At 44.6% G+C, this 20,796-nt stretch overlaps 1 protein-coding gene across 2 annotated transcripts in view; it reads right to left on the bottom strand.

Moving 5' to 3' along the window:
• edar (ectodysplasin A receptor) overlaps positions 1-19,983 on the bottom strand; it is a 100,051-nt gene extending 80,068 nt beyond the window's left edge. For both annotated transcript variants that reach the window (XM_078545554.1, XM_078545555.1), the window contains exon 1: positions 19,767-19,983. The gene's annotated coding sequence lies outside the window, so the exon portion shown is untranslated. The remainder of the gene's footprint in view (positions 1-19,766) is intronic.
• Positions 19,984-20,796: the final 813 nt, after the last annotated feature.

Raw genomic sequence — 20,796 nt, 5'->3', positions numbered from 1 at the left:
CTTTGCTACAGCAAATTAACACTTTTGACTATACACTCATGTATTAGAATGTGGTCAGAGCCTTCTGAGTTGAAAGTAGAATTACTACGAGCTGAATTAAGCTGACTCACAAATACTGACAATGGAATGGTGGACACTGATTTTACTAGGGGTGGCTGTCTGAGACCTGCAATATGGAAGAAGGGTGTGCAGAGACTGGGGCTGCAAACATTTTGTAAGTTAGGGGATCACACTGCCACGAGACCACAGCACTTGAACAGCAGTGCAGTCACCAAGCTCCCATTCACAACTAATGCAGTAAGTGAGGCCCAGTCGTGAAAAATAATTTTGTTGCCTGAGTGGCCTTTACCTTGAAATATGGTCATTGGCCGCACCTCAGCTTAACTCAAGGAGCCAAAGTTGCCATCTGCCATGACAGTCCTCCCGACTAAACAAATTGTGAGTACATTGAGGGCAGTCGGCAGCCCTTTACTGGCTGCTGGTAACTAAACTTCTGATCCTATATTTCCCAAGCAACATCAACAATTCATACGGTACTCACTGGATGTGCCATAAAAGTATTTTATTCTCGCTTTGGGAAATTCTGTGAACATGAGGTACAAAATAAATGCCAGTTCATTCTTTCTTTATATGTTCCTTGGAGTTATAGGGAATGATTTTGCACTTCTAGTTTTTCAGAGTAAATTCCACATCACACTTTGGGTATTCTGGGAGTTATTGAGCTTGGGCCTGATCCTTCCCCACATGGCAATGTTGGTGGAAACCTGTGAGGATTTACTGTAGTGACCCCTAATTATAGATTTCAGAGAGGAACAAAATTTAGGAAAAAATAGTTTTAGATAGCAAAGTGAACATTGAGGAAGTCAATGGCAACACTCGAAACATAGGTCATTGAAGGAAATTTGATGACTGAACTAGCACCAGAATCAGATTCAACATTACACTTGCAAAGTAGCTTTTAAATAGTGTATGATGCATGCATTTGAGTTGGAATGGAGCTCAGATATAACGATGGCATAAAAATGCATGGCATTGCAGTGCAGTCATATTTGAATCATAACACGTGACAAAAACAATTGGGCTGTAACATCTGAGCTCCAGGGTGCCGTGTTTGGAGAGTACCCCAAAGATGTGCTGGGGAACACCCCTTGGAGGTTTCCAGGTAAGGATTGCACGGCAATTGCCCATGAAATACAAACTTCCAATGGGTAATTGCCCTGCACTGGGAACCATCTGAAAATACGATTTAAATCACAAACTTTCGACTGTCTTACACCAAAAGTTACCCAGAAAAAGTTAGATGAATTAAAACCAATTCTAACTTCTGGGTAGCTATTGTATGGTCCTACATTGACCCCCCACAAGACTCCCCTCGCCCCCCCAACTATCTCACCCACTGTGACCATTCCCCTCCCCCCCCGACAAGGGGACATCCCCCGCCAGGCCAGACTGCTGAACTCTCCCCCATCCCCCTGCCGCTGCCAGTCCCTACTCTCACCCCCATTCCCAAACACCCCCAAGGCCTGACCCAACATCCCACCCAAGGCCCGGCCCGACACGAATCCATTCCCACCCCCAAGGCCCGACTTGACACTTCCACCCCAAAGCCCGAACTGATCTGACACCCCCTCCCCGCCAGAGGGCCTGGCCCAACTTCCCCCACCTTCCCAAGGCCTGATCTGACAACTGCACACCCCACTCCCATAGGGCCTGACCCAACACCACACCCCTCACAGGGCCCCGCTTGACAACACACCACCCCCCAACAGGGTCTGACCTGACATTCCCCCCTCCCCCCAACCACAGGGTCTGACCCAACCGCAACCCCCACCCCCCAACAAAGGCCTGACCCGACCCAACACTGTGCTCACTGGCCCCCCCACCGCCACCCAACACTACCCACTTACCTTATATATCTACCTTCTCCCTGGCTTGTCAAAGACCTTTAAATTGGCTGGACCTTTAAACTTATCTAGTTTACTGTAGCTAGTGCCGTAAATAAAGGGGACATGGCTTCCTTGCCTGCGACTTTTCAGCCCACGATGCTAGGGCCCAGGGATGTGCTGCACTGCTCAGATCTCGCCCAGCCTGAGTCAGAAGGTCGGGTGAGATGAGGTCGCCTGTATTTCAGGGTAAGAGCTTTTGAGCGGAGTGGCAATCCATCTCAATTGCCACTCCATCGCAAGTCATGACCCAATATGGCAACCCATGAATGCAAATCCCACTGCTAATAAATGACCTGTTATACTGAACAAGGTCCAAATAAAATTTAATAGCCTTCATATTAGTGGCAAATTTACAGATAAAAATAAGGGGTCGCCCATTTAAAACAGAGATGAGGTGAAATTTTTTCACTCAGACGGTCGTGAGTCTTTGAAACTGTCTTCCTGGAAAGGTGGTGGAAGCAGAGTCTTTGAATATTTTTAAGGCAGAGGTGGATAGATTCTTGGTGAGAAAGGGGGTGATAAGTTATCGGCGGTAGGTGGGATGCAGATTTCATGTTACTATTAGATCAGCCATGATCTTATTAAATGGCGGAGCAGGTTTAAGGGGCTGAGTGACCGACTCCTGCTCCTTGTCTGTATGTTCATATAACATACCTGGGCAATTTTCCACATTGCTGGATAGATGTCAGTGTTGTAGCTGTACTGGAACAGGCTAGGGGGCGCAGCTAATTCTGGAGCACAAGTTTTCAGTACTTCTGCAGATTGTTGTCAGGGCCCGTAGCCTTTCTTGATATCACGTGGAGTGAATCAAATTGGCTGAAGACTGGTAACTATGATGCTGGGGGAGCCAGTGGATGTGGTTTATTTGGACTTTCAGAAGGCTTTCGACAAAGTCCCACATAAGAGATTGGCATGTAAAATTAAAGCAGATGGGATTGGGGGTAGTGTATTGAGATGGATAGAAAACTAGTTGGCAGACAGGAAACAAAGAGTAGGAATAAACGGATCTTTTTCCGAATGGCAGGCAGTGACTACTGTGGTACCGGAGGGATCGGTGCTGGGACCCCAGTTATTCACAATATATATTAATGATTTAGATGAGGGAACTAAATGTAATATCTCCAAATTTGTAGATGACACAAAGCTGGGTGGGAGGATGAGCTATGAGGAGGATGCAGAGATGCTTCATTGTGATTTGGACAAGCTGAGTGAGTGGGCAAATGCATGGCAGATGCAGTGTACTGTGGATAAATGTGAGGTTATCCACTTTGGTAGCAAAAACAGGAAGGCAGATTATTACCTGAATGGCTATAAATTGAGAGAGGGGAATGTGCAATGAGACCTGGGTGTCCTCATACACCAGTCACTGAAGGTAAGCATGCAGGTGCAGTAGGCGGTAAAGGCGGCAAATGGTATGTTGGCCTTCATAGTGAAACGATTCAAGTACAGGAGCAGGGATGTCTTGCTGCAATTATACAGGACCTTGGTGAGACCACACCTGGAATATTGTGTGCAGTTTTGGTCTCCTTATCTGAGGAAGGATGTTCTTGCTATAGAGGGAGTGCAGTGAAGGTTTACCAGACTGATTCCTGGGAAGGCGGGACTAACATATGAGGAGAGATTGAGTCAATTAGGATTATATTCGGTGGAGTTCAGAAAAATGAGGGGGGATCTCATAGAAACCTATAAAAGTCTAACAGGACTAGACAGGGTAGATGCAGGAAGGGTGTTCCCGATAGTGGGGGTGTCCAGAACCAGGGGTCACAGTCTGAGGATACGGGGTAGACCATTTAGGACTGAGTTAAGGAGAAATTTCTTCACCCAGAGAGTGGTGAGCCTGTGGAATTCACTACCACAGAAAGTAGTTGAGGCCAAAACATTGTATGTTTTCAAGAAAGAGTTAGATATAGCTCTTGGGGTGAAAGGGATCAAAGAACGGGGAAAAAGCGGGAGCAAGCTATTAAGTTGGATGATCAGCCATGATCATGGTGAATGGTGGAACAGGCTCGAAGGGCCGAATGGCCTACTCCTGCTCCTATTTTCTATGTTTCTATTCAAGAAGGGAGGGAGGCAGAAAACAGGAACCCAGAAGCCAGTTAGCTTGACTTCTGTCGTGGGTAAGACGTTAGAATTGATCATTAAGGAGGTTATAGCTGGGCACTTAGAGAAACTCAAGGTAATCGGGAAGAGTCAGCATGGTCTTGTAAAACAGAGGTCATGTTTAACCAATTATTGCACTTTTTGAAAGAGTGATATGCATTGTCAATAAAGGAGATCCTGTAGACGTGTTGTACTTGGATTTCCAGAAGTCATTTGATAAGGTGCCACATCAAAAGTTATTGCAGAAAATAAAAGCTCATGGTAATGGGGGTAACATTTTACTATGGATAGAAGATTGGCTGGCTGGCAGAAAACAGAGAGTATGCATAAATGGGTCTTATTCTGATTGGCAGATATGATGAGTAGAGTCCACGGGGGTCTGTGCTGGGGCCTCAAATTTTTACAATTTATAGGGGCGCAAAGGGATGGTAACTAAATTTGCAGAGGACACAAATATAGGTAGGAAAGTATGTTGTGAAGAGGACTTAAGGAGGTTGCAGATGGATATAGATAGGTTGAGTGAGTGGGCAAAAATTTGGCAGATGAAGTATAATGTAGGAAAATGTGAAGTTGTTCATTTTGGCAGGAAGAATAAAAAAGCAGAGTAATACTTAAACGGAGAACAGCTGCAGAATTCCGAGGTGCAGAGGGATCTAGGTGTTTTAGTGGATGAGTCACAAAATGTTAGTATAAAGGTGTAGCAAGTAATTAAGAAGGCTAATGGAATGCTATCCTTTATTATGAGAGCAATTGAACATAAAAGTAAGGGTGCTATGCTTCAGTTATACAGGGCATTGGTGAGACCACATCTCAAATATTGTATGCAGGTTTGGTCTCCTTATTTAAGGAACAATGTAAATGCATTGGAGGCAGTTCCAAGGTGGTTTGCTAGATTGATACCTGGAATGAGCGGGTTGTGTTAAGAGACAGACTGGAGTTTAGAAGAGTAAGGGGTAATTTGATTGAAATATATAAGACCCTGAATGGTATTGACAAGGTGGACATGGAAAGGATGTTTCTTCTTGTGGGTGAATCCAGAACTAGGGGGCACTGTTTAAAAATTAGGGGTTTCCCTTTTAGGACAGAGATTGGGAGAATCTTTTCCTCTCAGAGGATTGTGCGATTTTGGAACTCTCTGCCTCCAAAGATGGTGGAGGTGGGGTCATTGAGTATTTTTAAGGCAGAGGTAGATAGATTCTTGTTAGGCAAGGGAATTGAAGATTATCAGAGGTAAATGGGAAGGTGGAATTCAAAACACAAACAAATCAACAATGATGTTTTGAATGGCAGAGTAGGCTGGAGGGGCCGAATGGCCTACTTCTGTTACTATTTTGTATGTTCATATGATCCCCTGGCTTGATGGTAATGGTAGAGTGAAGAATATGTCAGGCCATGAGGTTCCAGATTGTAGCTGAATACAATTATGCTGCCGCCGATGGCTCACAGCTCCTCACGGATGCCCAGTATGAGTTGCTACATCTATTTTGAATCCATCCCATTAGCACGTTAATAGGGCACACAACACAGTGTTGATGGATAGAACTTCATCTTCACAAGGACTATACAGTGATTCAGAACAGGTAGCAACTCAAACTCAGCACACATGAGGTGCTGTGGGCCATCAGCAGCAGCAGAATTGCATTCAACAATAATCTGAAACATCCTGGCCTGGCACATTCTTCACCCTACCATTACCATCACGCCAGGGGATCAATCCTGGTTCAATGAAAAGTGCAGGAGAGCATGCCAGGAACAATACCAGGTGTACTTAAAGATGAGGTGTCAACCTGGTGAAGTCAGAACACAGGACTACTTGCATGCCAAACTGTGAAAGCTGTGGTCATTCCTACCAATGCTGTCCTGGATAGATGCATCTGCCACAGATAGATTGGTAAGGGAGAGGTCAAATAAGTTTATCGCTCTTGTTGGTTCCCTCACCACCTATCACAGGCCCAGTATAGCAGTCATGTCCTTCAGGACTCAGCCAGCTCAGTCAGGAGTTGTGCTGCTCAGCCACTCTTGGTTACGGAATTCATGTACCCGACCCATTCTATGCTCTTGCTACCCTCAGTTTTTCTTCCAAGTGGTGTTCAACGTGGAGGAGTACTGACTCATTAGCTGAGGGAAGGCAGTAGGAGGTAATCGGCAGGATGTTTCCTTGCTTGTGTTTTACATGATACTATGAGACTTCATGTAGTCCAGAGGATCAATGTTGAGGACTCCCAGGGCAATTCCCTCCCGACTGTATACCATTGTCCTGCCGGTGGGACAGGACATATAGACATGTCTAGGAAATTGTCTGTAAGATATGATTCAGTGAGTATGACTATGCCAGTCAGCTTAACTAGTCAATGGGACATCTCTTCCAATTTTGGCACAAGCCCCCAGATAACTTTGCAGGGTTGACAGAGTTGGTTCTACCGTTCTCGTTTATGGTGCCTAGGTCAATGTCAGGTGGTCCATTCGGCTTTATTCCTTTTTGACTTTTCTGTAGCAATTTGGTACAATTGAATGGCTTACTAGGCTACTTCGTAGGGCACTTAAGACTCAATCACAAAGCTGTGCGTCTGGAGTCACACGTAGACTAGACTAGATAAGGACGTCAGATTTCCTTCCCTAAAGGGCATTAGTGAATCAGGTAGGTCTTTACAACTTAGGTGACTAAGTTTTAAAATCGAGATTTGATTAATTAATTGAACTTAAATTCCACCATGAACCCATGTCCCCAGAGCATTAGCCTGGTTCGCTGGATTACCAGTCCAGTGACATTACCACTACTCCACCATCTCCCCAAGGGTGTGGGGGAAAAAGATGGGGTGCAGGACTAAACTGAACAGCTCTTTTAAAGAGCTGGCATAGGCATGATGGGTTGAATGGCCTTCTCAGTGCTGTAATATTCTTTGATCTCATGTAGGTTTGTGCCTATATAGTATGATCCCAAAGCTAACTAAGTTGCTATGGTTAACTTTATTACCATTACATTTCTGCAGTATATTGTAGTTGTGCTTTCTTCCATCTGGATAGTAAATGACCTGCAATGTTATTTTGTCACGTGAAGCCATTGCTTCCCTACCCCTTACACCTTGTTGTACTGAATAAACTACCAATTTCCAGTCCATAAAACATGAAAGAGTAAATGTATCTGTGTGGCCTCCAAGGCACAATATGCATTTAAAAAAAACAAAATTTTCTTCAAAATCTCTTTTGACACTGAACGTCTAGGATAAATTATAGAGTAAACTATGTTTTAAGCATCAGTATTGACATTGCTAGCTTTTCCAGTGTCTGTGAAACCTAAAACTTTTGTATAGAACTTTTGTATATAAGATGTTTTAGCCCTAAAGGAAAAAAGTAAACCTTTTGATGTCTGGAGAACGTTAAAGCTACATAGCAAAACCTGTATTCTCTGCCAAAGTCGGGGGCTGTAATTAAAAGGCATTTCTTTAATGTGGTGGAGCAAAGTTGACAAGATTCGACAAACAGTACCTGGAAGACTGTAAGTTTGATTTTTTAATAGAGAAATTTGATAAGGATAAGTTTTTATCCCAAAAGGATTTGCGTTTTGATCATTTGAAATGTGAAACATTTTAATATTTATTTGCTGTTCAATTCCTTTTCCAGTTGTTTTACAAAACCAACAGTATAAATTTTAACAGTGTTACTTACAAAATTTTACCTGCAACGTATCTTATTTTAGCCACATAAGTTTGTACAGTATAACCTATTCTTTGTACATCTGTCTTTTGAACTTAATAATTGAGGAAATGCATGAAGCACCATCGCACATGAAAGCAATTGGTTTGTCTGTGTTATTTGTGATTATTATTAATTACAGACATCAGTAAGTATTTGAGGGTTCTATTCCTCTTTAAAGTTTGTATAAATAATTGTTAGATTTCTTCTTGAAATGAACCACAAATTCCAAATAGAACAGTTGTCTCAAAAAAAAGCCCTCAGTGCTTTAACCATGTCATAGGAAGTATGGATTTGGCCAAATTGCTCTAATGCAAGCCTCACCCTCATTACCAGACTAAGTGCACACACCCCATAGACTTTCATCATATTCCAGCCTGCAAATTTATGTACAAAGGTGCTTTCTTGCAAGTCTGGAATGTGTACTGCTGTTTGAAGATGAGGAGATTGATGGTTTTGCAAACTGAGTGTTGGTTATGGCTGTTCAAACTATTTGCAGGGACATGTCTTCTTCTATTCAGCCACATACTTGTTGCCTCTGGAAATAAATTATAAGACACGACAAACTGGAAGGTAAAGACATAGAATATCTTTACACTATGATTAATTGGATCAAATATTTATTCCACACAGGGAATTAATGTCTATGAACAAGATCAAGCTATAGTCATCACTATAATCGATAACATTAAAAAAAAGCTACAGCAACCACTTCACATGGGGCAGAATTTTCCCGTTGGCGTGCAGGTGCGGGCCCCACATGTCCACACGTAAAATGATGCGTGGTGACATCGGGCAAGCGTCCCGGCATCACTACGTGCCAGCGCGATATTTCGCTGGGTGGGCGCGCGATGATGTCCGACGCGCGCCTGCCATTAATTAATGGGCCACTTAAGGCCCTAGAGTGTTTGATTGACGCCGATTTTTCGGCGCCCGTGCAATCTTCGGGTCGGCGCATGGGTGCAACAGGTAGGGCACATTTGTGTGCACAGTCAAGTATTTATTTTTGAAAGTTTTTCAAACTTGCCTGTGTGATCTGCAATACTTCAAAATGCATACCAGTTGCTTTTTCTGGACTCTTAATTAACCTTCAGGTCAGCACTCTGCAGTGAGTAAGCTTTTCTGGGCCTGCAGGTTTCAGGAAGCCTTCCCTTAGCCTGGGAATGGGATCTGAACTGTCCACTGGAGGCAGCTGCTCTGAGGAGGAAGGGAGGGCTAGAAGGGGGAGGAGGCCAGGAGTGCACATTCAGCCTCCAGGGGAACCACCTTTCAGAGGACAGGCACAGGCACAAGGGATGCAGGGCCAAGAGGAAGTCCAAGGTGGAAGGGGCCGCAGAAGACGCCACTATCCTGCTGCCAGGGTTTACAGGTGGCGAAGCAGCTACCTCAATATGTCTGGGGTGCAGTGCAGAAAGGCTCCGTCTCTCAAGGGAGACAGTCAACTATATCTGTCAGATGGTTTGCCCTGAGATCTCCCCTAACTGTGTGGGTGGACACCCCATGCCAGTGGCTCTAAAGGTCACAGCTGCCCTCAACTTCTATGCCTCTGGCTCCTTCCAGGGCTCCGTGGGTGATCTTTGCGGTGTCTCCCAATCAGCTGTCCACACTTGTGTCAAGCAGGTTACAGACGCTCTGTTCTGACGGGTATTGACCCTCATCCACTAGCGTTGGGACCAGGCAAGCCAGACACAGCGAGCCAGAGGCTTCGCGGCCATTGCTGGCTTCCCCGCGTCCAGGGTGCTATAGACTGCACACACGAGGCCATCAAGGCACCAGCGGGTGAGCCCGGTGCCTTCGTCAACAGGAAGGGCTTCCACTCCATGAACGTGCAGATAGTGTGTGATCACAGGATGTAGATTCTGCAAGTCTGTGCAAGGTACCCAGGCAGCTCCCACAACGTCTACATCCTCAGACACTCCCAGGTGCCAGGGCTCTTCAGTACTCTGGCTCAGCTTGATGGATGGTTGGTGGGTGACAAGGGCTATCCCCTCAGAAGGTGGCTCATGACGCCTCTCCGCCATCCAAGATCAGAAGCTGACCAGCGGTACAATAGGTGCCATGCCTCCACAAAGGCTGTGGTGGAGAGAAGCACCTGTCTTCTCAAGATGCGATTCCGGTGCCTGGACCGTTCAGGGGGCGCACTCCAGTACCCCCCAGATCGTGTCTCGGTGATAGTAGTTGCACGCTGTGCTCTCCACAATCTTGCGCTGGAAAAGGGGGACGCAGTGGACGACGAAGACGTCGACACAGTGTCTACGGCTGACATGATGAGTCCAGCAGTGAGTCCGAGGATGAGCACGCACAGGGAAATGCTGAGGGGGTAGACGCTGACCCGGGCATACTCCAGGGAGGCAGGGACACCCGGGAGGCTTTAATCCAACGAACCTTCAACTAGCACATCACAGATTGACCACCAGGGCAAGCCTGGGCTGTCGGCTCGATACTCGACACCTATGTGTAAAATCTGCCAGGTTAGCAACAGTAACTAAAGGCCTTGTTAATAAAGCTGAATGTCCAACAAAGCACTTATTATAGTTTTGGAAACCATACACTTGTGGAAGAAAAGAGGTACCCTCAGCCATGGTGACTATTGAATTTAATGTGTCAAGCAAAGCAACTTATTACAAAAAAAAGACAATAGTGTTACAAGTCAAATAAAATCATAAGGGCCTCATCTCGGGCCAACACAAAAGCACCAGTGAGAAACCTGTGGAGTGCCTTAAGGTGCCTTGCACTTTTGTTACCAGGTGCTACGTCTTGGTGCTTCCCCATCGCTCGGGGTGGCATCTGAGACAGCCTGCTGACTCTGCTGTCCTGTTGGCCTGATGACCTTGGCAGTCGTCCTCTGGCTCATGGAGCCTGTGCTGGCCCCGCCTGGGAGGGAGCTGCCAGGTCCACAGCTGGCATCTACCCAGTTGTCGCAGCCTCACCAGTTGATACAGTCACTGGGAGAGGGGCGGAGGAGCTGCTGCCCTCATCCGGAGCACCCTGAGAGGAGCCCACAGAGACAACAGGCAGCTGCTGCACTGACGTGAGGTTGCTTTGGATCTCCCTGCTCACCATAGATGGATGGGCAACGAGTTGGGAAATCTAATGCCCACACCATCTCCCACACTGGCAGTGACCAGACGAGGTCAATGCCGATGTGAGGGCTTGCTGGTCTGAGCGTATCCCCAGGAAGCCCTGATTGTTCTCCTGGAGGAGCCTCTCCACGAGAGTCGCCACTCTCTCCGTGGAGGACGCATGGCTCTCGGCCATGTGGCTCATTGCTTCGGCGATCGTCCGCGTAGACTCCTCCACCAGGGAGACCAAGCCAAGCAGAGCATCATGTATCTCCCCCAGATGCTCCCGCATACCCGGCCGCATTTCCTGCAGCTGCTGCATTGTGGACGACTCCAGAGGCACATCATCAGGCACCGACTGAGCATGTGCCTGGTCCCCTGCAGTCCTCTGACTGCTGGTGCCATGGGCACTCTCTGTCTCTGCCAGCTCCTCCAGCGACTGTGAAATGCCCTCACCACTGTGCCCCAGGACACTAGCTGATGTTTGAATTCCCACCGAGGTGCTAGTATCTGCGCTGGTGCCTGCCTCGCAGAAATGGTGTGACATTGGTAAGCCTTCAGACCCCTCAGGTGTGAGAGGGGGCCTCTGCTGCTCCTTGCTCCTCCTCCCAGCCCTGCTTCGATGATGCTGAAAGGAAGAACAAGGACAGTGGATCACTTAGCGTGGAGACAATGACAAAGTCCATCCCTGTCCCCCTGGATCATTATGCACTCATCCTTCCATAACCAATGGTCAAGCCATGTTGCAAAATTAAATCAATTAACATTCAGCACTGCCATGGCTGTTGGGAGAACAATGCTGACCTCACTGTTGGGTATAAATACCTGGCCTTGGCACCCCAGCCTGGGCGGACCTGGGCGCGTGGCGCCTCTCCAAATCCAGGCCTCCTGCTCGAAGCGGCTAAGAATGGCGATCTGTGCCTGGCCGCCACCAGTCCTCACACGCTCTGCCGCATTATGAGCATTCTTCTCCTGAAAATGAGAGACGAGCATTGATTAGTGCAAATTGCACATGGACTCTCTTCGCGCACGGCCCATCCCAACCAGAGTGAGACATATCAGGGCCCCAGTGCCTCCTCACTCCACTGCTGCCAAACACTCACACAAAGATGCTAGGCCTGCTCCCCAGCACCGCCCCGGACACATGCTGCCTCCATCACATTAGGCACCACACAGTATATCCTTCCACAGCAAGGAGGCGCAAGCACGTAGAACACAGAGTGCAGCAGATGGTTCGTTGCCACACCACCTTGAAGCTCCGCTCCCAGCATGTCATCACCCTGACTTGGACGTGTCCTGGAATTCAAACACAGCGACTAGGTGCAGCTCCTCCAGGTTGCCCCCAAACCAGTCATGTGGGACTCAGTGTAACACATGCTGCGGGGTCAAAACACATCTCTTCATCACCCTCTCAGGCTGACCTCAACATGGGCAGTATCTGCCCAACCAGCAAAGGACAAATGCCGTCAATGATTCAATGCAGTCACTACACTCAGACTTGTGGGGTGGGGGGGGGGTTGGCGGGCAGCAGGGGGGTAAGCTGACCTGCTGGGTTACATGACCAATGCCAACATGGTACTTGCCCTGCCAAGCGCAACATGTCGTTGAAGCGCTCGTGACACTGGATCCAGGTGTGCCGCACCACATTGCGGGAGCTCACCACCTCCGCCACCACCTCCCAGGCACGTTTCGTCATGTGGGGGAGCCTCCTCCTCCCATCCTGGGGAACCAGCACCTCCCACCGTGCTTCCACCTCCTCGAGGAGGGCAGCAAGGCAGTCATCCAAGAAACGAGGGGTACGCTGGCCCCCCGCCCTACCCTCCAGCCTGTGCTGCTCCGCTGGCCTACCCTCTGGACTGGCCTGCTCACCAGAAGGTGTGACCTTGCACTTGCCATTTTGAGCAGCCTAGAAAAGGCTGCCAGGCCTTCATTTAAACAGGCTGCCGGGTCACCATTGGACCCTGTGACCTGTGCACGCCCACCGCTACCTACCCACTCCCGCGACCCTCGGGAGTCGAGAAATACGCTGGGCGAGCCTTAATTGGCCCGCCTGCGTAAAATGGCAGCGCGGACCCGATTGTGGGCAGCGATAGGGTCCACCCTCACTCCTGCTCCGCCCCCCACCCCCCCCCCACCCCCCACACCCCCTAAACTGGAAAATTCAGGCCATGAGTATCCTACCGAAAATACTGCACTGAGTTAGTATCTGAATTGCAGATTTTCAGTCAAAAGAATTTAGTCATTTCCAAACCAACAGAAGAATGTTCATAGGCCAATTCCACCCTAGTTAGGATTAGAAGGTGAAATATTTTTCACTTTGTAATTATTATTTTGGAATAACTAATGTAAGAAATTATTTTTGACTGCTTCATCTGGATTTTTCAGATGATATCTCCATTTGGATTTTATTAGAAGTACTCTCAGAACTTTATTTTGCAATTTTTTCAGTTTCTGAAATAGAATGCTTAATCCTTGGAGCAGATTTCTGGATAAAACTCTGGAACCATTTAAGAGGGAGTAAGATGCTATAATAAGGGTACTTTGAAAGGATGAACAAAGTAAGCAGTACGAGCTAGATAAGCAGAATGGCCTCTCTCTCCTGAAAAAAGTCTTTGTAAACCAAAAAAAACCTCTATAAGTTTGTATTCTTGATGTTGTTTATTAAAGAACTATTAGAATTACTTGCAAAATAAATCCTGATAGCACGAACTACAAAATAATTTCTTGGAGATAATTGATTCCATCCATGGTTCTCTTGCTTTTCTTCCCATTATTTCTCCATTATTATTTAGAATCATAAGGCTAAGATTTCAGGAACAGTTTGACCAATCTCCTACTATAACTTTGGCAGACAATCGGTGAAATCCTGCTGAAATGGAGAAAAATCAGGAAAACTCTCATAGCAATTTTATCCCACATAATTCTATGGTAAAACAGAATGCTATTTGGTCCAAAAAACTTTGAAAGAGATATTCATTTAATCCCATTGTCCTGTCTTTTTCCTGTATCTTTAAACGTTATTATTTTCAAACGGTTATCCTATAACCTCTGCCTAAATAATTTTTTCATGAAAGAAAGCAACACTTTATATATAAAATAGAACATTTATACGAAGAAAAATGTCCTATTTTTATACATTTTAAGTTTATTTATACCTTTCCCTGTGTAATCTAATATAATTAATTTGTTTAACTTTGCTTAGAAAAGCTTTGAACACACTGAACGGGTGGAATTTTATGCTGCCAGGATTTTACGGTCCCACTGAAATCAATGGAGTTTAAAATGGCTCGCTGCATTTTACAGCCCCTCCCCCATTGTGACCAGGCCGTAAAATTCCGCCCAACGTTTTGTTTGTTTCTATCTCAAACCTGGGCTCTGATTGGCTGAAAACCTCCTCCAAATGAGTTTCAATCACCTGAAGATGTCGCCAAATCAATCTTTCTGCAGTTGGGCACCATGGACAATGGCCATCCTTTGATAGTTCACTCAAATTCCTATTATTTATGAGTGAGCCTTGACTGTGATTATTGGCAGACTCTTTGACCATGCAATACATTACAGCAGACCTCAATCCTGTCCTCACCTGATGTACACACACATAAACACCTCCAACAGATTTGCTGATCCTAACCAGTTTTCTCATCCTAATCTAGAGACACTGAGGTCAGCTATAATGCTCTTAATGCCATACTGGCTGAGATCTGTTAATTTAGCACAGGCAAGTGGACAAAATGGGGACATTCCAGATGAATCAGGAAAGGCCAGGTGAATTTTGATAGTATTTTCTTGACTGAAATAAATGTAGTTCTGTTTTATTGACAAATTAAGAAACAACGCTGGCAAAGTTCAACTTCAACAGGGTCACAAAACGAGTGGCAGCAGATTCATCATTATACACCCCATTCAATTTTCCTCTCCATTGACTGTGCTTCCTCATAAATCATTCCTTCCGGCTGGTTTTTTTTTTGCAAAAATATACTTTATTCATAAAATATCTTCAATCACATTCCAAACCATTCCAAAAACACCATTACAAGGAGACCAGTGCACCCCAACTTTGCCTGCAACCTGAGGAGGCCAGTGCACCACAGCCCCAGGAATCTGGGAGCAGTGAGGCAATCATCGCACCCCAGCTCCGGGAAGCCGGGAACAGCAACGCCCCAGAGGGGGTGAATTTTGGAGAAGCTTCTGCAGCAAATGTCATCTCAAAACCCGCTCTCTACGCGAAACCCCAGATGCCACCTGAGCAGAACACTGCCAAGGAGAACTACCTCAGCCCATCCAAAGTGAAGCAATTTGAGCTCACTACGGGTATGAAGGAGCAGACTAAAGGTCTGGGACTCTCAGAGACAACGGTTTTGGTAGGAGAATAAATGCTTTAAAATGGGTTTAAAGATTGTATCCATAAATGTGCGTAGCATTAAATCTACTACGCGATGTGTTGCGACCTTGGACTACCTTGCCAAGGTCAAAGCTGACCTACTGTTTCTGCAGGAGTGTGCGATACCGCACCTCAGCTCCTACAGGCAATGGTCACAATGGTGGTCCCATGGGCCATCGATCTGGTCGGGCGGAAACAACTCTCGTTCCTCCGGTCTGGGTATTCTGCTGCGGGGAGGCAACTTCACCGTCTCCGAGGTTAAGGAGGTGGTGGGCGGGCGCCTCCTCGTAGCAGACGTAATGTACAAGAACGCTCCACTCCGGTTAATTAACGTGTATGGCCCGTCACAAGGGGCCAAGCGGCTGGAGGTTTTTCAGCAGCTCCCACTGCTGCTGGCGACCTCCAGGCCGGTCATTCTGGGCGGTGACTTCAACTGCATCATCGATGCGGCTGGACGATCCAGCAGGGCCGACAGCAGATTGGACGTTACGTCCAGATCCCTGATGGAAACAGTTAAGGATGCCAAGCTGCACGACGTCTTCAGCAACCTGCAGACGGAGCGCAGCGTAGATACACCTGGTCGCGGCCAGACGGGTCCATTCATTCGAGGATAGACTTCCTGTTTGTGTCCCGTGCATTCACAGTCAGATCCACCGACGTCAAGCCGGTGTTTTTCTCTGACCACTGCCTCCTACCCCCGGACTGCCACTTAGAGAAGGACCTGAGGGTGGGCAGGGGGGCATGGAAGCTAAATGTGCAACTGCTGACCCCAGAGAACATTGAGGAGCTCAAGAGGGATTACAAAGGTTGGAGAACCGTGAAACCCCTCTTTGAGTCCCTGATACACTGGTGGGAAGCAATCAAGGGAAACATCAAGAGGTTTTTCATCCTCAAAGGCACCCAGAAAGCTAGAAAGGAACAGAGATTTGGACAATCTATAATGCAAAACTCCTTTAGACTACCTTTGTAGTTTCTCACAAGCAAGACCCCGACATTTTTTTTCAAGTTTTATCCAAACTGAACAGTGCAGTGTTCCATCTTTGCACTCATCACCGTCCCAAATTAATTAATGCCCATGTCAAAAATAATTTGCCAACCTAAAGCAGGTATATGTATTTCCTTCCCCATTTAAAGCAACTTAAAATTAGCTCCTCTAAAGGAGTTTTGCATTATAGATTGTCCAAATAAACTATAGGAACAAATCTGCAAAAGAACAGGTATAATTTTATATTAATGAGAAAAGGTGCGTGCCAAATGCCAAATTCTCGGAGGTGCACACCAAAGGGAATGTTTAAATCATGTGACAGCAATACTGTTAAAAATGTCACTGCTTTGTTTCTGATGAAAGATAACTGTATACTATTTGACTAATTGGAATGCAATGATGTCTAAGACCTTGTGAAAGCTGTGTTTATTTGTGACTGTGGCTTGTCACCTACCCCAGAATAAGAGAATGATAAAAAAATTAACAAACAATGAACATGGCCACTCATTCATGGATGGAACAAACAAATTAGAATTCTGGGATTATGTTCAATGTTTTGGGGAACACATTTCTGCAGTTCTGTCACAGATTTATTTTGACTGAAAAAGTCAACTTCAATTTTACATGCGTAGATTGCCAAAATTTGATGATGTTTTAAAGATAACATATTCTGTGATTTTTCCCTGTTTATCTATGAAAACTATATTAATAATTAAATATGAAAACCAAAACGATTGACTCTAACCACCAAAAACAGCCAGAAATACCCAAAACCCCACTTCCCAAAATAAAGGCCTACTTTCTGTCCTCAGTATTTCAGGCTGCACAATGCCTGGCCCCACAATTAGCAGGTTGCAGTTTGAAGCTTTAACTTCACCTGTGTATACATCAGTATGCAGAACTTTGTTCAGGTGAATGATTCTACCTTGGGGATATACTTGAAAGATTGATTTTGGAAGAGAAATCTGAGAAAAAAAACAGTCTCATGGAAATGGTTATCATGAGGCAACATTAAAGAAATCACAGAAATGTCTGTGATCCTGATTGTTCCACCCTCACAGCTAAGTGGGATGGATGCTCCACTGGGATCAATTGGAAATAATATGGGCAATAAAGGGCAAGGAAAGGTTTGTTTTCTTTCTAAAGCACAAAGATTGTGCTACTCTTCAACTCCTCCTACTCTTCAAAGTATAATACTAAAGATGCCTACAGGCAGATGTGTTGGGAATTCTGTAACTTCATTTCTGTGATTTAACTTTGCTTAGCTAGTCTAGACTATTCTTTTGATGGAAAGTCAACAGCTCCTGCTATAAATTGTATTTCACTTACTGCAGATGCTTCTATGAAGGATTATGAGTTAAATATGAATGTGAAGATTTCTTAATTTAGACTTATACAATTCAAATTGTGTTAAATATAACACAAAGAGTAATAAGCCAGTATTATATCTACGTCCTCATAATTATGTAGCTGTCGCTCTTGTTAAGGTAAAATTTTCAAAAGCTGAAAGTACATGAAAAAAATCACTTGATTTGAAGTTCTGAAAAGCAATCTTTTTAGAATATCTAATTACAGAGTTTTAAGGTACTAGGGGAACCTGTAAGGAACTTGCATTCAGTTTCTTGCTTTGTTTTAATGTGGATCCAAGAAGAAGATTTTAAATGTTGAAAATCCCAGTGCAGGTTATAATAAATGCAAGTATAAAGTAGGTAACTTTATAATACCATTTGTAATACCATCCAACAATGCTGGTTTAATACAAGTTGCTGTGAGTATTTAATTAACTTGTGGAAATGCTATTCTGCTTTCTATTACCCTTCTGGAAATGATTAAACTAGGGTGGTGCATCTCAAAATAAAGACACAGTACTTAATAATTTTTTACTTATTAAAGGAAAAAAATATAACCAGTATACTGTTTAATAGTAATTCACAAATGTTTTGTCTTGATTTATGCTTTGTGGTGAACATCATGTCTCAGGTTTTCTTCTCTAGTTTCTCAGCTTCTTGCCTGAACTTAAAGTTCCAAGACTTCCAAAATTTCTGCTTCTCCAAATCTGAAACTTCAGCAATAAAGGCCCAAACAATTTAATTTAGTTGTATCCTTTATATTCAGAACACTTAATTGATTTTCTTAAAGATAGTTATCTTTATTCCAATTTTTGCCCTGCTTCTAATTTCTTCAGATCACATGCCAACTATCATTTAGACTTGTTCCCAGACCTTCACCTAAGTTACTCTCAAACAGCCATTCAGCGTCATATGAGGGAAAACAATCCCTGTGATTTTGTTTTCCTTCCCCAACCCCCATTCAATAGGGAGTAACCTTGTTTCTGATTGACACCTCCCAAAAGTGACATGGCTGAAATAAGAAACTCAGTGGGATAAAGGATAAAATTCTCATCACGATGAACCATACCAGTTAGATTTTAGCTCAATTTTAACGGTGTTATTGTAATAATATGTCTTGAAGTTGAAGCAAGTGAATGGTAAAAGAATAGCACTAGTACCAATATAACACTTGTAAACATGCATTTGACTGCATTTCAAATTCAGGTGAATATTAAAAATGCTTTGTAAAAAACTTACATTTGAAGTTTCTTGTTTTGGCAGTACAACACTATGAACATGTTACAATTCAATCACTGATCAATTAGACTAATCAAACTTTAGATATTCTTTTGATTTTAGTGTACCATTCCCCTATTTCATGGTTTGACCACTGTCTTCATGGTCTGCGGACTTCTCTTTCAGGCTTGGGGGAGAATTCTGGTCAGCTGGATAATGTTTTTTTGCAACAGATGGAACAATGGCAATACCCCTGCTTCTTTAGCAGTCTAGTGTGTCTCTGTACCCAAGGCATTAATTTATTTAATGGTCAGGTAACAGTTGTATTTCAAGCTCAGTTGGATGTTTCTATAGTGGTTCACTTAAGTCTATGCCGATGGATTTCAAATTTGGGGTCAAACCATCTTGATATAAATGAAAGTTATCTACTTTAATCAAAGTTTATTTTAAATAACCATTGCCCTTGCAAAGAGCACGTGTTCCATTTTACTATTGTTACTAGGGCAGTATTAGTTGTATACGCTTACGATTTACTTAAAATACACAGTAGTCAATTAAAATGTGGATTATCAAAACATGTGTTGGATTCTGCATAAAATAATGCATTCAATAACAAGATATTTTCGCATATTTGAAGGATGAGATTAACATAGAATATTGGGGTATTTAAAGGATTAAATGTATTTTCTCTGAGATTCGGCTAGATTATTTATAAAGCAAGATAACAAAATGTGTGAAGCTGTATTAAAACGGTACTTACACAATGATAATGGACGCAACACTTCATTCATAGTTTCAAACAAACTAAGCCTGCATCGTTAAATGTCCTTAAGTAACTAGAGAGTAATAGATGCCCCGAACACAATGATACCGAAACAGTTGCCAGCTTAACACAATCTAGATTTGTTAACGTAACGGCTATTAATAATCATCCAATTCTTACCACCAGGTTATAATAAGTAGATACTGAGAAAGGGCACCCAGTTATGTGAATCTAATTCCGTGCAAAGCCAGGATACTAAAGGAACTTACCTGAGATACCACTTTGAGGCCGGCAGCAACAAACTTTCTCCCCCAGTAGCATCAAGCGACAAAGATAAGCGTCAAGGAAATGTTGGGCTACTGTGAATAAGGTTTGATGGCGCTATTAGCCAAATAGCATCTGTCCTCTGGTAATTGTCACTTTTGCTAATCCATCTTTGCGCTCCGGCGGACTTACAGCTTCTCTCCCTGAGTCTTCAACTTTCAGTACATTTACTCCTCCTCCTTCTCCTGACGTCAGGGTACAACATCTGGAGACTCATCTTCAACAGCTGGCGAGCAGCGACCAACCAGCGCCCTCTGTAGGGTAAGGGCTGATACTGCGGCAAGCGAGCTGAAACAGGACAACATAGAGTGCATGGGTTATTTTTGCCCCGTAGAGAGCATAACTAAAGAAAAGGTGGGGAAAATACAAGATTGGTGGCACTCCATTGACCAAAGGGACGTTTGGAATGTCCCACTCCAGAGCACAAAAATCAAGGCTGACACTCCAGTACTGAGTACACTGCACTGTTCAAGGTGGTATCTTTGCAGGGAGTGGCACTAGGTGAATTGCCCTTGAAAGAGAGCCAGTACAGATGCAACATGCCAAATGGCCTCCTTTTATGCTGTAACCATTCTATGATTCTAGGAGGTGAGTTCCTTGCTGCAAATTCCTAGCCTCTGCCTGGTTCTTGTAATCACAGTTTTATATGAGTAGTCCAGTTATGTTTCTGGTCAATGGTAACCCCAGGATGTTGATGGCAAGGCATTCAGTAATGGGAATGCCCCGTTTTGTGTCAAGGGGAAATGGTTAGATGCTCTCATGTTGGAGACAGTTATTGCCAGGAACTTGTGTGGCATGAATGTTACTTGCCTCTTATTGACCCAAGCCTGAATGTTCTCTAGCTCTTGCTGCATATGGATACGCACTGCTTCAATATCTGAGGGAGTTGCGAATGGTGCTGAACATTGTGCAATCAACAGCCTCACTTCTGACTTTATGGTGGAGGGGATGTCATTGATGAAGCAGTTGAAGATA

This window comes from Cetorhinus maximus, chromosome 7, assembly GCF_964194155.1.
Source record: "Cetorhinus maximus chromosome 7, sCetMax3.hap1.1, whole genome shotgun sequence".
In the NCBI taxonomy this organism is placed as follows: Eukaryota; Metazoa; Chordata; class Chondrichthyes; order Lamniformes; family Cetorhinidae; genus Cetorhinus; species Cetorhinus maximus.
The sequence above is the reverse complement of the archived record's forward strand: the minus strand, read 5'-3'. Positions and strand labels throughout refer to the sequence as shown.